Here is a 15,639-nt window from a genome sequence, read left to right as displayed (position 1 = left end):
ATTTAACATTAGTTTTTGGTCTTCTTTTTCAGATGTCCCAGGCCACAGTCATGTCTAGTGAGGAGAGCAGAGCTGAGAGAGGAATGACTTGCTCATTGAAGTACATGGAACATTTTCCTCCGCCAGCTTCAACCACTGGAGTGGAGCGAAGCCATAACCATGATAGATAGTCCCCATGTGAGCATGTGTGGGTTTGCGCAGGTTTGTACCTGTTTGTTTGTGAATGTAGTGTCTATTTACACATACATACATACTCTGGACCTGGCTGAATGTGTGTCTGTGACCATTTCAGACAATTTGTGCAGCAGGGTGTGTAGTTCTTCTCTTTGCTGAACGTGTGTATGTGAGCTTTGGTCTCTCGGGCCAGGCCATAACAGTGATGGATGGTCCGTGTGTGTGGAGGCCGTTATTATTTGTTATGTGAGCGGGTGTGTGTGACAGCCGTTGTGGGCCGTACACCTGCTGTGCGAGCTGAGAGGCCGAGCGGGAAGAACAGCTGTACGCATTGATTTAGCAGCTCACTCCACAGTCTGCAGGAACAAATCAAGCAACAGCTAATAAAACCTGCCTTTATGATCGCGGCCCAACTGCCCCCAAAACAACTGGCTACATCATGTGTTTCTCCAACACCCGCTATTGCTCAAAATTAAACCCTGGACTAAGGTGTCACTTCTGGCCCCGGCAGGTTTAAACGTCTGAGCTAACGAGTATTTGAAGTTGATGTGAAACCAAGTGCAGGTTTTTTGGGTTTTTTTTGCCAAGCTGTCTTTTTCTTCACTTTTTTGGTAAAAAAACATTGTAAACCAAAACATTGTAGGTTGTGAATGCAGGGTGTTAGTGTATATATATTTACCTAGGGCTGTCAATTGATGATAAAAAAAAATTACAATCACATGATATGCTAATGAAATTAATTGCATATCAGTATTTGCTGAGAAAGGTCTCCAGATGATGATTTAACTAACAATGGATATATTCAAATAGTGCATTATTGAGGCCGATATTAAATAGGCCAGAGGTTTATAAACTGGGATCCAGAGAAAACTTTGAGAGACGAAAAAAGATTTTGACAATGTTAACATGTGCATTTAATACGTTAATGAAATATGTTTGTTTTGTTTTTGTTCACAGAATTGTACAACATTTCATTCTGCTTTTTAGTCAGAAACCATGAGATGAATAATTGGGATTATCACTGTTTGTCTATAAATTATACTATACTTTACTATACTATATATTATTATATCACTGTTTATAATATATATATATATATATATATATATAAAATAATACTAAACTGTATATAAATTAATATTTATAATAAATTTATTTTACAAATATATTATTTTTAATGTTTTAGCAAAAAGATATAAAAATTATTGTATTATAATATTTTAACAATTTCATGACCATATAAAAGTAAATTATTATTATTATTACTATTTACATTTCTTTATAAATGGCATCAAAAAGTTTTGAAAACCCCTGGAATACTGTAGGCATTACAAAAATATACTACATTGTAGGGCTGGGTATTGGCATTATTTTCACAATTTGATTCGATTTCTGTTCACAAGCTTTCGATTCGATATTGGTTATTTTGGATATATATCAGATACAGTACATGGCAAATTTTCTTGAGGAAAAAAAATCTCTCAATGCTGTAAACTATACATGGGAGTCAGTTGGTACAACATTACTATAATATTGAAGGTTAAAAATTAATTACACTCAAGGATGTTTTTTTTAAATAATAAATAAAGTTATAAAACTAACTTTAGAATTAGGCCTACATAATTATATTTCTACTCCAATTCGTTTTTTGAAATATAAAAATTTAAATCGTGGCTGTCATAACATGATCTATTCAAACATGAATTAAATATTGAAGAACATTAAAAATTATAATGAATATGTAATATGGTGCATATATTTATCAGAATGCTACTCTCTAGAGTTAATTTTTCTAGCTGACTAACGAGTTTATGGTCAGTGGTTTTTCTGAGGTAAATGTGATGTAATGTGACATTGTTTACAAGCTGTTTTATTGAAGTCTTTCAGCGGTTGAAGCACTGATTGAGTGATTACATGTGACATGATATGGATCTCGGTAAGTTGTACTGTATCTTTTAACATACCTTCAGATGTTCATTCATATTCACTTCGCGCTGTAACTGGTATTAAAGCGGAGGGGATGATCGGTTCACGTGTGTGTCGTGCTGCCGCTTCTCTTGAACTGAGCTGCGGTACAGCGATCTGTCACGCCACATTAAAGAGCACCAAAACGATTTATTGGATGGGAGACGAACTAGCAACTGAAAACAGGATAGACTAATCAATTCTTGGGATTTAAGAATCGTTATCGGTTCATAAAAATGAGAATCAATTAAAATCGAGAAATCGATATTTTTTTTTACCCAGCCCTTCTATATTGTTTTATTTCAGTATTTTTGAACATAAGCCTTTCACTGGCTTATAGTCCACATTTTACAGTTTTAGTCATACATTTTACAGTTGAGACTGTCCATGTGCCCAACACGTTTTTGCATGAAGTTTCTGGTAGTGTTTGGTCTTTGTAACCAAATACATCTTTGCCAGTTACATTGTGTCTTGACTCTTGCACCATGAGTGCCACGTTTTTAAGATGCAGTGTCAAATTAAAAACAGTTAAAAGCATCTCAAGACTTCTTCATTCAGTCAAGAGCCATCCAGCTGTTTGAACAGTGCATGAACGGCTCCTTATCTGCTGCCAGTTCTCAGTAACTGTGTCCTGTTGGCAAGAGTCCTGTTGGTCAAGGGGCATGATTTATTAAATGTTATTTTTTTTAAATTAATCATTTCAAATAATTTAATAATTAAATTATATAATTTATTTATTATTACTAATTATTGTTTTTTATATTTGTAGTAAATTAATGTGTTCCTAATTTCATTGTTTTGGTGTTCAGAAGGTTCATGTGCTGGTGTCATCTCAAGAGTGTTAGCATTCCTGAAGACGATTAGCTTTCTGATGCAGGGCTGTGTGTCTTTACACAGCTGTATGTTTGCTGTCTGGCCTGTGTTAGGCTGTGTCCCGTAACAGTGGCCCCATTGTTAGTACCGGGAGCTATGGTGTGTGGACAGACAGAGAAAGGGGAACAAGCCGAATACCAGAAGATTGGACATGGCTCCTGTTTCAGTGAAATCGACATCTGACACACACACAAACACAAACTAGAATGACACATATACAATATATGGCCATCAGTACGTGGACACCCAAAACACCACAGACTCAAAATGATGGATGTTAATTGGGGCAGATAATATGGGGCTAAAATATGCAGTTATATATCTCACACACCAAGATTTACAGCAAAAATTCCTTTCTAGATAATTTGAGGCCATTTCACCAGTGTTGTCAAGGCACGCGCATAAACAACCACACATGTGCAAACATTTTTTCAGCAGCCATTTGCTCCTCTATCCACACAGTATCTACAGCCTGGTGACAACTGGCCCATGGAGTGCTGGTGTGATGCTGTCATAGCTGGAGAATCGCCCACCTGTTAAATGGCCAGGGTGCTACACTGTCAGAAGAACTGGAATATTTGACGCACTAGGTGCTACACTGTCATAAGAACCGCAATATTAAGCAGGCTGGGCGTGATGTTGTGATAGCCACTGGAACATTGTTAAAGAAATCACATGTTAAGCCCAGATGGGCCCCTGGTGCTTTGGTGTGAACGTGTGGACTGGCTGTGGCTTATTGTGCTCAACCAATGGCTTGTTAGTAGTTGGCTATGTCATGGTGATATAATTGATATATTGATGATATTAAAGTATACTATTTATTAATTATTTAATTAATCAGATTAAATGAAAACAAGGCACATTTCTGATTCAGGGGTTGTTATTGTATATGAATTTAAAAAGGGGATAGTTTTTTATGTAAGTTGACTCTAAAATACATAAAATCAGTACTATTAAATAATGAGCACATATGAACTGTAAAAACTGTTTTTACAGTGCCTTCATTCACCTCACACTAATGCTTGATGATGATGTTTGCAAAAAAAGATAAATAAAGAAACCTTCAACAATCCATTGCACACTTTTTGACATCTGTTCACTCTAAGTGTGTCTTTGGTTTGTATTTTGTTTGTGTTCAGGTCCTTTATTTTGTCATTTTCACAGCCTTAGTTCCTGGTTTTGTCATGTGATTCCCATGCCCTCATGTGATCATGTCATGTGCTTCCCTTGTCTAATATGTTCTGATTGGTTCACTTGTCTATGTGTCACGTTCTTATTGGTTCATTGTTTGATAGTGCATAGGTGTCCCTTGTTTGCGCATTAGTCTAGTGTGTATATATAGCCCTCAAGTTTCATTGTTCCTTTGTCTAGCTTTGTTCCCTGTAACCTCTGTTGGTGAGTTTTGTGTTTCATGTTCATGGTCAAGTTTAGGTTGTCAAGCCAAGTCAAGCCATTGTTTATTTTGTATTTGTTAGTGATGGTGAAATAAAGCAAGGCTCATGTAGGCATATATGATCAAAATAAATGAAGATTATTGTGGAATGGTCAGTTGAAGTGCTTGTGAACTGAGGATTTTTACAAACTGAATACGCCCAAAATCAAAGCATGTAGGATTTTTGCGAGCTCTGTCATCCAGTGGATTTTAATAAGGTGGTGCTTAAAGATGTTTTCCGTGTGGGATTGAACGAACCCTTACGGTCCAAGTTACCAGGTGGGAAAAGGCCAGAGGCCGCTCCCATGCCGACTGTGGCCCAGACACCTGTGCTTCCTAGTCCTAACTCCTGTGGTCTCAAGTCCAATAGTTTCAGAGGTCCTGACACCATCGGCTGCACTTCCTGTTATGGCAGTCGCCATCTGGTGTGTGTGGGCCACGTACACTTCCTCCGAGGCGGCAGCGGACAGCTACTGCTCCTCCAGAGGTGGTGGCGACTGCTACAGATCCTCCCAAGGTGGCAGCGACTGCTACAGCTCCTCCAGAGGCAGCAGCGAACCGCTACAGCTCCTCCCAAGGCAGCGGCAACCACTACAGCTCCTCCAGAGGTGGCGGCGACCGCTACAGCTCCTCCCAAGGTAGCAGCGACCGCTACAGCTCCTCCAGAGGAGGCGGCAAACGCTACAGCTCCTCCAGTTGCAGCAGCGAACCGCTACAGCTCCTCCAAAGGCGGCGGCGACCGTCTTTTTTTGTCTGCCTTGTCACAGCCACGGAAACCATTTCTGAGCCCTTTGCTTGTCATGTCACGATTAGGGAGGCTGTCCAAGAACTCACTGTGTCCTATACTACGGCCACGGAGGCCATAAACTCATTGTGCCCTATGTCATGGCCAGGAGGACTGCCCAGGACTTTGCTCTACCTCTGCTGAGGTGGTCATCTCATCTGCCAGCTCCACCCTGGTTGTACCCATCTCCGCTGGATACACCATGGCCACCTGTTCCTCCATGGTGTAGTCCTCTGCTCCATGATCCAGGCCCATCCCTGCTTCGTGGTCCAGGTCCACCATGGTTCCATGGTCCAGGTCCACCATGACTCCATGATCCATGGCCGAGACCCGCCTTTGCTCCACATTCCAGGCCCACCACTGCTCCATGGTCCAGGCCATGATCCAGGCCCTCTTCCGCTTCATGGGCCTGGCCCTCCATCACTCCCCCTGTTCCGCCTCCACTCTACCACCCTCCTGGACTTTCTGTTAGTTTTAGGTGTGTTCAACTTGAAGTGGTGCTGTGCAGATTGATCGGTGTATGTCATCAAAGTGTCGCGAGAGCGATTTATTTCGTATTTGTTAACCTTTCATTTAAATAAAAACTGCACCTGGGTTCACTTATAACTCACCTTCAGTGGACTGCATTATATTAGTACTTTTCATATCTGTGCAGGGTTATTGTTAACTAAAACTAAAGATAAAACCATAATAAAAACCATTTTGTTTCTTGAAATAAAATAAGCTGTATATATATACATTTTTAACTTATTTTATTTCAGCTAGCTGCCAAGGTAGCATTTTAATTTTAAAATTTTAGCAGTTTTGTTCATTCAGAATAATCAGAAAATTTACTTTTATTAATATTCATTTGTAAACATTTATTTATATATATATATATATGACATGACTTTTTTTTTTTTTTTTTTTTTTCTGTGGATTTAAACTATATTTAAGCATAAAAAGTCCACTGATCCAATCATTTATTTATTCAATTTAAAATGAGTTTTAAAGTCCAATAAAAGGCCGAATACTGTATATATTTCAGGAATAAAAGATGGTAGATATACTGACTGTAATGTAACAAGCCTTTTAAAGCCTCTACAATATTTGAGGTGGCAGTTATGAAATGTGAATGAAGAGTTTGGGTAAAACTACAGTGCTGAGAGATTGACTTTGACAACTCAGTCTCACACACTCTGGCTGCCTATGATATCTGTTTCAGGAGTCCCCCAGGAAAGTTAGGAGCCGATATGCTAAAATAATCATCCGTCCTTCTGTGTGTGTGTGTAAGAAGTGGATTGTGTGAATGTATATTTTTAGAAGATATAGGCTACAGCATGAGCATTGGCACACATGTGCATTTCTGTGTGTATATGATCACATTCAGTGTGTGTGGGTTTATGTGTTGGCCTGCTATCCTTATGTTTTTTTCCGTGGACAGATCTGGAAGGAGAGCCTAACGTGCCAAGAAGACCTACAGCTGCAGCATTTCATCATTTTTATTACAGGTGCATATACAAATAACTAGCCACTGTGAAAGCAACGGACCCAAACATGATCGGAGATATTCTTCACATGCCTCCCTGCATGATACAGTGACCTCTCCCATAATGCACTTTAGAATTTTTTATAATCCGCTGTGAACAGGGTCCTGCATGACAGAAAAGGTATCTTAGGAAAGTATAAATCATCATGTCATACAATTGTCACGATGGGTTGCAAATCAAGTAGATCGCAGGATCTAAGCACAAACTGTTTTAACCATATTTTAGCAAAGAACTCAGGATACATAAAACACAGGACAGAACAACCTCCTAAACGTAACAATAACAGACAACTGAACTGAACTAAATACAGAGCTCAAAAACACAGGAACTAACGGGTTAATTGATAAGGCACAGGTGAATGGAATACAACAATCGGACACACTTGAACAGAACACTAAAACAATCAGTAACCAGGCATACTAACAGGTAGGGAATGGAGGATAACAGAACTAATTAACAAACTAGAAAACTAATCTAGAAACTGACACAAACAGAAAACCAGATTGCAAATGAACTCTACACATGAACAAACAAATTTAAAACGTGACAGTACCCCACCCTAGCAAAAGTATACATCCAAGAGGTGGGAGGGTGGGCGCCCAGGAGGCTGACAAGGGGCGGCTTCGAGCCAACAGAAAGCCACCAGGGCAGCGCCGGCAGTTCAGGGGGCCAGGGAGGCGCCGGCAGATTTGGGGACCGTGGCAGTGGAGGTAGCTCAGGGGTCCATGGCGGAGCAGGTAGTTCAGGGGCCCAGGCTTGGCCATTATGGCCGAGGACATATAGCATCTATATGATGATTAAGTTTAAATTTTAGCTAACGTCGCCAATCAGTCTATAGTGAGTTTAGCTAGTTAGCAGTAGATTACAAGAGGGTCAATGATCTAGTGCTTGCTTAAACACAGCTGTCAGACTTAAAAATACTTGCCTGTAATTAAGTCTCTCCTAAGAACAGAGATAATTTGGTAAATAAACTGTTTAAAGCCAAATTGAAATAATCTAAGTTTGCTTTAGGAAATGTCGGTAGTGACAAAAGAGACATACAACTGATCTAAACCACCTTCAGAATTTTTCAGCATTCTTGATGAATAAATATAGTACTGAGTCTGCTCTATTAAGAGTTTTAAATGACATTTTGCTATCTGTCGACTTTGGGGATTTAGTAATTTTAGTGCTTTCAGATTTGAGTGCAGCATTCGACACTGCTGACCATGGCATTCTTATTATCCGTGTTCCATTTTGGCACCAACCTTGTTTTCTCTGTAAATGCCTTAGGTTAAATTTTTAGGAAGCATGGAGTGTCTTTTCATTTTTATTTATTTATTTATTGATTGATTGATTGCAGATGACACCCAAATCTATTTGCCTTTGAAACAAGGAAGGTTTGGAAAAATTGCTTGCATGTTTAGCCGATATAAGATCTTGGATGTCTTTAAACTATTTAACCTTAAATGAGGGTAAGATGGAATCATAAAATGACTGTGATATATTTTAAAATGTCATTTATTTCTTTGATGACAAAGCTGAATTTTACCCATCATTAATCCAGTCTTCATGTCACATGATCCTTCAGAAATCATTCTAATATGCTGATTTGATGCACAAGAAACAGTTCTTATTATTATCAATGTTGAAAACAGTTGTGCTGCACATAAAAGTTCATAGAAAGATGGACAAACTATAGCTGCAAGGTCAGGTGGGCTACAACAATGGCATCTCATAGCTTAAAGAGTGTGTCAGAAGGTGTCATTTTGTTTTAGCACTGTAAAATTAAGAACTTTATGCTACTAAATAGGTCATAATTACAGCACAATAACTCAAACTCTCCACACACTCCCGGTCATTTGGCTACACCATTGAAGGTATAAATATTTGAATTATAATAGGCATTTCTGCACTTAAAATAAACGATAACAAACTATTTGAGAAGTGAACAGCATTTCTTGTGGTGGCTCCATGTATTTGCACAGTAATATAAAAATTCAGGACCTGGGGGCCAATTCATACTCGTGCCCAGGGCTCCTTAGGAACAGCCCTTAAATTATATGAAAGGGAAAGGGCTGCCAGACAGAAAATTAAGGAGGAAAAAACTTTTCAAGTTGAAATATTCACTGGACACAACTTCTGGGCCCCAGACGTCCCTTTACGGCTCTCAGTCCCCTGCTCTCAGAATGAGTTTCCGCTCCATTTTTCCTACATCAAGGAACTGTCTGCACCCCAGTCCTTCTTACCCCTGCAGCCCTCTCGATAGTTTAATTATTGCACAGCAATGTCAGCGGATCCATTTTAGGTCTCCGATTTACTGCGAGCTTCTCACTGATGTATTGAGCCCCAGTCACAGGTATGAAGGCTCGGCCTGTCGGCATCCAATGAACACTCGGGGATCCGGTGGGGGGCTCCATTTGTGAAAGCCATCATCCTGCTTTACGCCTGTGACCTTCACATGTCCAAATGCTGTAAATATCCCAGTGGCCTTTGCAGAAATGCACACGGGCCGCTCACCCAGCTCACAGAGCCCCCATAACAGTGTCCTCTTGGTGTTTGAATATTATTAAACCCTGAAAGAAGGCCACATGTCTGGCCTCTTGTAATTATGGCCCTGTGTGATTTTTCACACCTTCACCTGTTGAGTCAGATTGATTTGACTGGTAGTATTTCACGTGAAAACTGAGGTAGTATGAAATAAATGATTCCTCTATGTATTCTCTTTCTAAAATGTGATACTGTATGTATTACAATGGATGTGATACCAAAAACACTGAACTCTGTTAAAGCCATCACTGCCTCTTTCTCTGTCTTCTGTAAATAGGCAGCATTACAGCAGCAGTGGGGAAAGTCGTGGCTTTGGGTTACATGAGTTGCTGTGGTCCTGAGCAAGAATGGCAATTTAAAGAGCTTTGTGAGTGTGGGTCCCTGAGAGCACTTCATCAAGGCCATGGAGCTAGAGGAAGTGGACTTGACTGTCAGTTACCACACAGGAAAGGACCCAGTGTAAGTTTTACAAGTGTGTATCTCTATATAATTCTTCAGCTTGCTTTGTCAACGTCACACATTCTCTTTCAGTTCTGTCTCTTTTTCATGTAAACCTTTCATTTAAATAGAAAGAAAAAAAAAGTCGCTGCATAAAAGGAATAAGAAATGTTTTCTGCATAATTAAATGTAAGCAAATTTGTGACATTAAGCATGTGAACCTTTCTGTACAAAAGGTCAGATTTTCTTGCTTATAGTGCTTCCACCACCAAATACTGTGGCATTTTGAAATATAATAATTATTATTATTATGTTTTCTCAAATTTCCAATAATACAACCCGAATTCCGGAAAAGTTGGGATGTTTTTTAAATTTGAATAAAATGAAAACTAAAAGACTTTCAAATCACATGAGCCAATATTTTATTCATAACATAACAAATGTTTAAACTGAGAAATTTTACACTTTTATCCACTAAATGAGCTAATTTCAAATTTGATGCCTGCTACAGGTCTCAAAAAAGTTGGCACGGGGGCAACAAATGGCTGAATAAGCAAGAAATTTTGAAAAGATTCAGCTGGGAGAACATCTAGCAACTAATTAAGTTAATTGATATCAGGTCTATAACATGATTAGCTGTAAAAGGGATGTCTTAGAGAGGCAGAGTCTCTCAGAAGTAAAGATGGGCAGAGCTGTAAAAGAGTGCGTAAAAAGATTGTGGAATACTTTAAAAACAATGTTCCTCAATGTCAAATTCCAAAGGCTTTGCAAATATCATCATCTACAGTGCATAACATTATCAAAAGATTCAGAGAAACTGGAGAAATCTCTGTGCGTAAGGGGCAAGGCCGAAGACCTTTATTGGATGCTCGTGGTCTTCGGGGCCTCAGATGACACTGCATCACTCATCGGCATGATTGTGTCAATGACATTAGTAAATGGGCCCAGGAATACTTCCAGAAACCACTGTCGGTAAACACAATCCACTGTGCCATCTGCAGATGCCAACTAAAGCTCTATCATGCAAAAAGGAAGCCATATGTAAACGTGGTCCAGAAGCACGGTTGTGTCCTGTGGGTCAAGGCTCATTGAAAATGGACTGTTTCAAAGTGGAAAAGTGTTCTATGGTCAGACAAGTCCAAATTTGACATTCTTGTTGGAAATCACGGACGCCATGTCCTCCGGGCTAAAGAGGAGGGAGACCTTCCAGTGTGTCATCAGCGTTCAGTTCAAAAGCCAGCATCTCTGATGGTATGGGGGTGCATAAGGGCATATGGTATGGGCAGCTTGCATGTTTTGGAAGGCACTATGAATGCTGAAAGGTATATAAAGGTTTTAGAGCAACATATGCTCCCCTCCAGATGACGTCTATTTCAGGGAAGGCCTTGTGTATTTCAGCAGGACAGTGCAAAACCACATACTGCAGCTATTACAACAGTATGGAGTCCGGGTGTTGAATTGGCCTGCCTGCAGTCAAGATTTTTCACCTATAGAGAACATTTGGTGCATCATTAAACGAACTCTTCAGTAGCTGGAAACCTATATCAGGCAAAATGGGACCAAATTCCAACACCAAAACTCCAGAAACTCATAACCTCGATGCCCAGACGTCTTCAAACTGTTTTGAAAAGAAAACGAGATGCTATACCATGGTAAACATGCCCCCGTCCCAACTATTTTGAGACCTGTAGCAGGCATCAAATTTGAAATTTTATGCACTCATTTTGTGCATAAAATTTTACAATTTCTCCCTTTAAACATTTGTTGTCTTACCTATGTTCTATTGTGAATAAAATATTGGCTCATGTGATTTGAAAGTCTTTTAGTTTTCATTTTATTCAAATTTAAAAAACGTCTCAACTTTTCCGGAATTCGGGTTGTATAATTTGTAATTAACATTTTATATTAAATTAACTGAAAAATAGAAACATTTTGAGTAATGGTTTGAGATATTTAGACTCCATTTCTATCAATATATGAAAGGACACTTTTTTTCTTCTTGAGAGTATGATTCATGTTTTAAACATTTACTGTATAATGTATTTTATAATGAATTTATCTGGATATTTATTTTATGAACATGGCATCAACTTGACACCAATGTCAGCTGTCCTCAGGATCCGAAGGTAAAATCTACAAAAACACACATCTGAGTAGTTTACTGTGCTGCTGCATGTCACATAATACTCTAACAATTTTAAACCAGCATTTTGCTTTTTTTTTTATCATTATTATGCATGCAGATTTTATTAATTGAGAAATCACATGGAATATTTGTAATTTATTCATTTACAGGAAGTAAAATACTGTATATGCTTTACCTTATATAAATTTTATCCTAAGATCTTGGTCCATGGACATATTATGCATCAACTTCCCATCTGCATAACACTTAATGTGTGGTCATTCTAGAATAGTCTGATATCCAGCACACACACCTCCACAGACATACTTTAAACATGGCAGTTATATGAAAGCTGTGTGTGTGGCATGTCCTACATGTGTTCAAACATTTGCAGAGAAGGGTAAAATTTTGTGTGTTCATGACAGCCAGGTTCCTGTCAGGATTCATATCACTCCACAGCCTTTAGTGCCATGCGTCTGTCCGGGGGTGAAGGCATCTCTCACCAGCACATCTGGCCAGCAGGAGAAGCCTACCAAAGTCCCTTCTGCACACATACATGCATGACCAGACAGAATGTTTTGAAAGCATACTATTAATTCATTAAACATTTAGAGAATGTCATATATTACTTGGGACAGAGGTTAAGTGTGTATTTGTCATACAAATCTAATGGTTTGAATGTGTTTTTTGAATGTGAAATTTCCCCAGGCCTATATAGGAGAACGTGTCTTTGGGGATTTTTTGTTGAGAATGATTATAACATATTACTGTTTTTAGACAATCTACTGCACATATGTGGACTTTTAAATAGATCCTAAATAGATTGTAAATAGATCCTAATTAGAGGGAAAAGTCCCTTTTGCTTCACCATGTAATTGCTTGGCCTATGACCTCTGAAACATGGGCTCACTTCAGGCTGTGTTTGAATACTGAGACTGACAGAAAACATGTAAATCATTTAAAGCTGATGAAAGCTGTGTGTTTTTGCCACTGAAAGATTTGGAATGTTCTTAGACTTCTTACAGATGAAGAGGAAGAAATTCAGACACATTAAGCAAGATCACACAAACAAAACTGTTCACACAAGTAGAGTTTAATTACTGAATGAATTAGTTTTTATTAACTAATTGGTTTAGTGACCAATTCAATGACTCACTCATAAAGACAGTCACTTGTTTCATTATTGAATGAATCAGAGTTAGAAACAAATCAATTGACTGAATGATTTACTCATAAAGACAATGGATGCGTCCAAAATCGCATACTCTCTTCAGTAGGAATTTATTTTGAATAAGTACTTACTTTGCATCTGCTAAAAAAGTATGTTCTATATATTGTGAATGTGTGTAGTATGAATGCAATCCAAACGAACTACATTTATCATGTTGTCATTGTCATGTGTCCAGTTACATTTGCTTAAAATTCCTCTCCCTTGGCCTCATAGGACAGTAAAGTTTACTGTTTTTTATAAATACTGTATTTTGCCTGCTATATAATATGGAAGTATGCAATTTTGGATGCAGCCAGTCACTCGTTTCATTCCTGAATGAATCAGTGTTTTGATCCAAATGATTGACTGAATGATTCAATGATTCACTCAAAAAGACAGTCAGTTGTCTCCATCTACTGATATTGATGTAAACACCGACACTGATATACTGAATATGATACTGAATATCAGCACTCTTGGAATGGAACTCTTGGAATGTTATATAATCTTTAAATAAAGGAGGAGAATAAAACTGTTTTACAATGGATTATCAATTATACAACCTGCAAATATGAAGAACCATTGTGTTTCAGGAGAACTAAGACTCTGTATCTGTTGATAATCTGTTGATTAACTCGCATGCAGCCACCAGGCTACACTGTTCCATCTGTGTATTATGCATGATCCGGGACAGATTACACTTGGCAAGGCAAATTTGGCAAACAAGCTGTATGTAATGTGGCAGGTTGGAGAAGAGAAAGTTGCTGATGAAAACTAGGTGAGGGGACAGCAAGTGTTGGGTATAAGTGTTTGAACTGAACGGGTAAGGTTACATAAAAAACTTTTCTTCTCTGTATTTCTCCTCTTCTCTGGCTTGCTTCCTAATCTAGTTGTGACAAACCTGACATTGTATATTATGAATGTTGTTGGCTCCTTGTTGAATTGCTTTTATTACTCTTTTGGAAAAACGCATCTGCTAAATATAAATTGACATGCCATGCTGTTGACAGTTAATAAGTTTCCCTTTTTAGCGGAATGATTATGTTTAGTTCTGAATCTGTTATGATCTCCTCTAATCTGAGACGTGGTGCTCTTTTAGTGTGAACAATGCGCACCGTTTTTGAACATGGTCACCCTTGCCACCGCCCACTCCTACTTGCAGTTCACCTTCACTATATTTAGCCCCACGTCTCCTGAAATGACACTCTGGATGCAAGCCCCCTGCTGACATTCTGATTTCATCTGTGTTTGTTAGCTTGTCAGGCTTCTGTGCCTGCAGACATACTTGGGTGTGAGATAAACTTTCTGATAAGCTGTGAACAATGTTGTTACACGTTACTGATTGATGCTGCAGAAAGATGATGGATGAACGTCCAACCCCTCACCCTCTCTCGCTCTTGTGATAAAACATTTGTCTCATTAATTATTATCATTAAAAGTGGTTAAAATGAGGAATCACGTGTTCCTTGATCATTTAAGAGAGAAGATCAAAATGTTTTGGCATGGAAATTTTATTGACATTATAGGTGTTTTTGTTGTTGTTGTTGTTTTTTCACCAATGCTGCATTTATGTGATCAAAAAGTAAAACAATAATATAGTTAAATAACAATAAATGTTTTCTATTTTCATATATTTTAACATTTAAAATATGTTAAATTGTAAAGTATTCCTGTGATGGTAAAGCTGAATTTTCCACATCATTACTCCAGTCTTCAGTCTCACATGATCCTTCAGAAATCTTTCTAATTTGCTGATTTGCTGCTCAAGAGACATTTCTCATATCAATGTCGAAAACAGTTGCTTAATATTTTTATGGAAACTGTGATACATTTTTTCAGGATTCTTTGATTAATAGAAAGTATAAAGGAACAGCATTTATTTGAAATAGAATTCTTTTGTAACATTATAAATGTATTTACTGTCACTTTTGATCAATTTAATGCATCCCTGCTGAATAAAAGTATTAATTTCTTAAAAAACAAAAAAAATCTGACCCCAAACAATAGTATGAAATGAACTTTAATATATATATATATATATATATATATGATACATTGTGGTTTGCAGTGAGACAAAAAGAGAATGAATGGAGAGAAGGTTACTGTAAGTGCTTAGTTTTCTCTCTTCTCCTTCTCTGAAAGAGAAAACAGCCTGGCTAATAACTCAAACACACTGATGTGTGAACAAATAAAATAAAATGGTAAAATTAATTTATATTCCTCCTCTCTTGTCCAAACAGCAACAGTAGTCACCTCCTCATAACATATTCATAATCATAGTTAATTCATATTTCATTTAAAAATCAGTTTAGCTTCAGATATTTTTTCCTTAACTTGTAAAACTTTCCTATGGTTAGGAAAGAAAATTACACAAATACTCACAAATGCTGTATTGGCAATAAAATAGTGTGTAATTAACATCAAACATTTAAATCTGTTTTTAAATCCACAGTGGTCTTTTTAATACATCTGTTCAAAAAGTGATCTGCCAATGCAACATAAACAGAGTCTGTTTATAGAGTCTCATGCAAAGAGAATTATGCATTCATAACTCCTTAAAGAATTTTGAATGTGTATAAA

General features: G+C 37.9%; 1 long non-coding RNA gene across 3 annotated transcripts; it reads left to right on the top strand.

Annotated features, from left to right (window-relative positions):
- Positions 1–4,323: 4,323 nt before the first annotated feature.
- On the top strand, positions 4,324–14,315 carry LOC127518821 (uncharacterized). 3 transcript variants are annotated; one of them, XR_007931674.1, is made up of 4 exons: positions 4,324–4,407; positions 9,564–9,745; positions 11,832–11,850; positions 12,275–14,315. It is a non-coding gene; the product is annotated as an uncharacterized LOC127518821 (long non-coding RNA). The 3 variants fall into 3 exon arrangements; XR_007931672.1 differs by lacking the exon at positions 4,324–4,407 and adding an exon at positions 6,651–6,718; XR_007931673.1 differs by lacking the exon at positions 4,324–4,407 and adding an exon at positions 6,651–6,718 and having other exon boundaries at positions 9,564–9,758.
- Positions 14,316–15,639: the final 1,324 nt, after the last annotated feature.

Source organism: Ctenopharyngodon idella, chromosome 9 (assembly GCF_019924925.1).
Source record: "Ctenopharyngodon idella isolate HZGC_01 chromosome 9, HZGC01, whole genome shotgun sequence".
In the NCBI taxonomy this organism is placed as follows: Eukaryota; Metazoa; Chordata; class Actinopteri; order Cypriniformes; family Xenocyprididae; genus Ctenopharyngodon; species Ctenopharyngodon idella.
Note: the sequence above shows the minus strand (reverse complement) of the source record. Positions and strands in the feature narration are given on the sequence as shown.